This window comes from Lissotriton helveticus, chromosome 5_1 (assembly GCF_964261635.1).
Source record: "Lissotriton helveticus chromosome 5_1, aLisHel1.1, whole genome shotgun sequence".
NCBI lineage: Eukaryota > Metazoa > Chordata > Amphibia > Caudata > Salamandridae > Lissotriton > Lissotriton helveticus.
This window is the reverse complement of record NC_136065.1, coordinates 1,914,781,191-1,914,787,190: the sequence shown is the minus strand read 5'-3', so window position 1 is coordinate 1,914,787,190 and position 6,000 is coordinate 1,914,781,191. Positions and strand designations below refer to the sequence as shown.

General features: G+C 40.2%; 1 pseudogene across 1 annotated transcript in view; it reads right to left on the bottom strand.

Moving 5' to 3' along the window:
• Positions 1–339: 339 nt before the first annotated feature.
• Positions 340–6,000, bottom strand: part of LOC144753877 (keratin, type I cytoskeletal 12-like) — a 91,779-nt pseudogene continuing 86,118 nt past the window's right edge. The window contains exons 7-8 of the transcript XR_013594585.1: positions 5,807–5,922; positions 340–671 (exon numbers count right to left, since the gene is read on the bottom strand). The product of XR_013594585.1 is annotated as a keratin, type I cytoskeletal 12-like (transcript). The remainder of the gene's footprint in view (positions 672–5,806; positions 5,923–6,000) is intronic.

Sequence of the window (6,000 nt, the reverse complement as noted above, 5' to 3'; positions counted from 1 at the left end):
TGTAAAAAGTTCACATTTACCCTTATTTCTTTCTTATTTTATTTGCAATTGAGTCGCTTATTTATAGAAAGAAGTTTATTCATGAATCAAGGGACTCAAATCATTCCAATCTTCTGCTTCCCTACCATGTGAATCCACATACAGGTATAACTCCTTTTTCACTTTGTAACCAATGCATTCAAATACAGTGCTTTCCCTTGGTTTCACTGTCACTTCGACTATTTACAACAAGTATTTAATCTACAACTACAAAAATAATCCGTGTTATCTTGCTTTCCATTTGGCTCTAATCGAGGGAAAGTGACATTGCTCCTAGAGTTTTATCCTTTTTCCTATTTTCAAAATGTTCTTGTAAAATCTGTGGTACAGGCATTACAGCTGTGGAAATGTTATTAACCTCTGCTGGGAGGCAACATATTTGTGCACATTGCTACTCCTTTAGTCTGCTGCATTGCCCCATATTTATCATAGCGGCATGTCAAGAAAAATCTCCTTTGGTTCCTTTCTCTCTGTAGTGCTGTTCGGTTTCCTTTAGAAAGGCTGCTCTTCTGTAATATGTGCTTATTTTTTATTTGTCACGTCCTGCTGGATTTTCTCAATGCTGGAAGACACAACTATGTCATCAACAACTTCCTCACCGATGGTCTTCTCCTTCCTGGTTTTGTTGGGGTCTGAAGGATTGGCAAGAAACAATAAATGCACATTAGAACTACACTGTACAATGTAGGAATGTGATAAACGGTACTGATCACTAACATTTTCGTGGCAATCAAAAGCACATTACAGGTATCCCTTTGAGAGGATGTAGACCAACAGTGCCAAGTGGATCCCTTCTCAAGCCATCTCTTCTTCTCTGGCACTAGATGTGTGTATTTTAAATACCAGAGTATTAAAGAGTACTAAACCTTTACTCGCTTTCCCCATATACATGCATATATGTCTGGGATACATCTATCCCAGACCTAAATCCCTCTCCAACAGACATTTTGACTTTTTTCAAATGATTTATTCTCCACAAGCATCTCCCCATAGCATCAAATCTTTAGAGAGTGATACCACTTTAACTGACATCATTAACGCAGTAACTCTCATAAAAAAAGGTGGTTTCACTATTGAATTCTATGTCCATTTTGGAAAGACTCTTCTCCTTTTATTTAACTTTTTCATCACACAAAATTCATCTCAAGGTACCTTTCAAGAAGCAAAGATTTGTTTAATTCTCAAAGAAAACAGATATCATAAATATTGCAAAAACAAGCGACCCATTACCTTAGTTAACTCTGATTTTAAGATTCTTGCGAAAATATTAGCCATGCATATCGACCCGATATTCCCAGACCTTATTGGCCCGGAACAATCTGGCTTTATGAAAGACAGAGTACTTTCTGATAATGCCTGTCTCTTCTTTAATGTCCTTGGTCATGCATCTACATTAGATTTTCCTTTGGCTGCTATTACCTTGGACGGAGAGAAAACTCTCAACAGGATTGGATGGTACTTCTTGTTTGCAGCTTTAAAATGGATTAGTTTCCCCCCGGAATTATGTCGCTTAATTTCCTTACTCTACACAAGTTCTAAAGCTGTCATTTTTGCTAGTGGTATAAACCTCTTATTATTTCCCTTTATTTAGAGGAGTACGTCAATGTTGCCCCTTATCCCCTTTTATTCATCAAAGCACTGGAACTATTCCTCACCTAAATTTAACTGTACCCCAACATTTTTGGCGTTCAGCTCTGTAAACGCAGACAACATTCTTTTGCATTGCTCCAACCCATCTTTCTCTATTTCCTCTGTTATGGAACAGGTTTCAGCTTTCTCTAATGTGTCAGGTTACAAGTTAAATACTGACCAATCGGAAATACTTCCTTTAATATCTATTGTACCAAACATCAATTTGATTCTGTTAATTTCACATGGCAGTCTTTAAAAATAAAGTATTTGGGATTATGGTTCACAATTAGCATAGAATACAATATTAAATTAAATGTTGAACGCATCACTAAAACTTTAAACAACCCTATTACCAGATGGACTCCTGTGGCAGGGATTCTGCTCAGGAATAGAACTATGCCTGGGACCATAGAACATCTGCATGTAGAGACTGAGTCAGCATACTACTCCACTATCTATGTGCCAGAGTCCGATTAGCTATAGTGCCTCACTTGCCCTCCTAACCTCTCCAGAGAAACAGATGAATTGGCACCCAGAACACAACATTCAATCACGGTAACAGAACACACTCTTTGGCTCTCTCACTCGTACTTGTCCATAATAAGAAAAACAAGACACACAAGGGAAGTTTAGAATATTTGTATAAACTATCGTGCTCCAAGATGCAGTATTTGCGCCACAATTAGAAAGCAAATGCATGCCAAAAATAACGTTAGCATTGTTAACAAACCATATGCCATAAAAGACTTGTCATGTTATATAACAGAGTAGCCTAAAACCCCCATCCTACTGACGCTAAATGATTATGTATCGAAGATCTTTGGGATTGGTGGCGGACCCTGTACCTTAGCAAACTTAGGGCTCAATTCAAATGTCGGGTGGACTGCCACCAACAGGCCATCGGTGGTGGCCTGCCCGACAACCAGCATAGCAGTCCAAGCGCCGCATTATGATGCGGTCGGTCAGAGCGCAGTGGTCAGAGAGACCGGCCAATACTTCCGACAGGCTAAAGGAGCCTGCGGGGCGTCAGTGGGACCATAATATCCTACAACAGGGGTGGTGGCTGCAGAGGCACCGCAGTAGGGATTATGATGTCTCCTTCCCTCTGCCTTTACCTGGCGGTCCAACTGCCATGTAAAGACAAACAGTAAGGGACTTTGGGTGCCCCTAACAGGGCCCCCGTCCCTCGTGGGCTTCCGCTATGGGGCATATGTGGAATCCCCTCAAACATTCATGCACTGAGTGCTAGGCATCACATGGTGCCTGGCACACGGTGCATGGATGGTTACAAAGTTACTTTTTCCATTGCAGCTTGTGCTGCTGTCCTTTTCCAGGCCGCAGCACATGCCGCAATGGAAAAAGCTTTTTTTCCGACCACCTACATGGTGGTTTGATAGTAATTTGGCAGGTGGAACTGCTGACTACATGTCAGGCTGTTCCATTCTTGCGTTGATGGCATTTGGACAATTGTCCAACTCCCATCGTAATCAGACCCACAGATGGACGTTCTACATCTCAGCTGATGCAGTAATCTTGCCTCAGGATCTTCACTCTGTGTGTGTTTTTAGAACTCCTTTCCTCAGTTATATGACAAGACATGCTTACTCACAAACAGCAGCTGCATTCTTGTGTTGTGTCTAGGTGCTAGTGCCTGACTAGAGAGACTATAAAAAGAGGCCTTGTTGTTTGACCGTGTCTGTGGTGTTCAGACTATATCACAGGAAAAGAGCAGAACACAAAAACATATGCAGGTTCTATGTGAAAATACAATGTGGCACAAAAGTGGGCATGCTTATACAGTAACATGTGCAAAACGAAATGCAGCCTACAATGTACGCAATTAGGCTAACATGGGGAAAACGACCATTGGCCATGCAGGAAACACACGACAGTCCGTTATTTCTCTCTTGGTGAGGTAGATTGATTTCTGTTTAGTTTATGTTATCTCCTATTATTTTTTACACCATCTTAGTGATTCCAACTCAAATCCTAATTTCATATTTTTAAAAAATAGATTCGATACTCTCCAAATTAATATGGAAAGCTAAGAAATCTCAGATACCTTTATTTACTTAAAGAAAATCAAATCTCAAGGAGACCTCAATTCCCCTAATTTTAAACACTATCATTATGCCTTCTCCTTAAAATAATCTGCTCATTGGCTTAATCCTACTTACTCCTCCTATACTCCATGAAGGCTTCTGTTGGAAAAACCTCTTATAGAACCTTTTAATTTTCAAGAAATATTGTTGTTTACTACTCGCAATCCTCGATTGCTCACGCCTGCCGTCACTCACTCACATTGTTCATCCCTACATTCTGTCAATCACACATCTCTTCCCCAACTTCTTCAGCAATCTATTTGGCACAATCATAATATCCAAATTAATAATCGGTCCATCTATTGGAAATCTTGGAGAAACAAAGGCTGGGTGAATCAACTTTTTACTAATTGTCAAACTTTATCCTTCTCAGAGCTTAGAAATATTTTCTCCCTACCTTCCTTATTTAAGAAACACTATGAGCTCCTTTACAAATCCTTAATACATCTCATCTCTAATGTCTCGACTACCTTCTCCCCTCACAGAATCAGGTTCACTAATTTCCTTACTAATTAGTAACCCCAAAGCCTCCACAATCTACAAAGCACTTATCCCGTCTACTGACAGATTTGAGTCAAAAGTTGAACAACATGGGAAGCAGATATAATGGAATGTTGGTCCATTGGTTTAGAGGTACATTCTTCTTGTACTCCTACAAATGAAAGTACAAAAATGCATGTGAGGACTTGAAGCATGCCTAACTCTACCAATAGATGTGCTTGAGCCTATCGTTAAAATGTACCTCATTTTACCCTTTGAGACTCCTCTTCCATCATGACCTTACTTACCCCTTCTAAACATTGTCGTAATAATAGATTTTGGGGAATCTTCCTGGTACCTGAGGAAGGCCCATGGGATTTGGACCAAAGTGACACTACCTGCTATGTACAAGATAACACTGCATTAATTTCTTTCAGGTATGAAGTATAAGACAGTCTGGGGAGTCCTTTCAATCAGTGACACTTATAAAGCGCGCTACATACCCGTAGGGTCTCAAGGCGCTCAAGGAGAGTCCTTTCCTGAATTGATATTTTTAAAGTCAGCACTGTGGAAGAATAATCTGCCAGTTATATGGACCTGCTTACACTAAAGCATATCCTAAAATATTACTGGATAGATTAGCAGTCTGCATTGACTTTGACCACCTAGATGACGCAGATAATTAATCTCTCCTATGGTGACCATGCAAAGCTGAAGAGGGTCACATTGTGCAGCAGAGAAGAGACAAGAAGGGGCTGCCTGAAGACTAGTGAAATGTCTAATGGAGATGACGCTAACATTTGGCATCTCCTTTTCACTCATAGGTTGTGCAGACTCAAGTTCTGTGTCGTCTTGAGGAATAACACACTTGAAGATGCCTGTTCTGATGAACCTCTATCCGGGTACCCTTCTCCACAAAAAGGAATTGCATTCAGTGGGTTGATGCATTCAAACTTGCTACATGGCTTTTTAAAATATTTCCACAAGTTTTTTTATTTGATGGAGCTCCTAGTGTAATTTCTTGTTTTTGGGTTTCTTTCTCATTTGTTGGCAGGGACTTTCTCACCCTGTACTCTGCACCTTTATTTCTAACACACTGACACCTCTGTTTTCCCCTCATCCTTTTATTTAGGAAAGGGTGCACTTTCCTTTGACATCGGATCTTCTGTACTCTGTCCTCCCCAACCTGTCCAGTTTCTTCTTACCAACTGTTTCCCCCTTTCCTAGATTTACGCTACGTTGTTGTGTGTATTAAAATAGAAAAACATACTACTTCAAACCTGTTCTTATATATTATCAGGTTTACTCTGTACTGGTCCCCATTTGATAGGGAGGCGCACTTTCTTTTAACACATACCTGCACCAAGCATCAAATAGGATTTACAATCAACACTTTAGATTGAAGAAAGTGCTTGCTATGACATTCCCATAGTTCTGCCTTCATATGAAGGCATGAACTGCCATCCACAGCTCATGTCAACTAAGCTATGACTGCGTTCATAGCTGAACATGGAGAAACAAAGCAACCTAGTGATGTGGAAATGCTTGCACACCTTTCTTGGAATCCACCGACGAGATCTATGATTTCACTTCTGTGTTGGTGCTTTGGGACGAGGCTACTGTAGAACTTTTACTAGACGCCATCTGAAAAGATGATTTGCTCGTGCTGCTGTTGAAAAAACATAGATTTTGTTTTAGTAACTGTGAACCTTCTTTACAAAATGGCAAGTTAGCAGATGTCATGGTT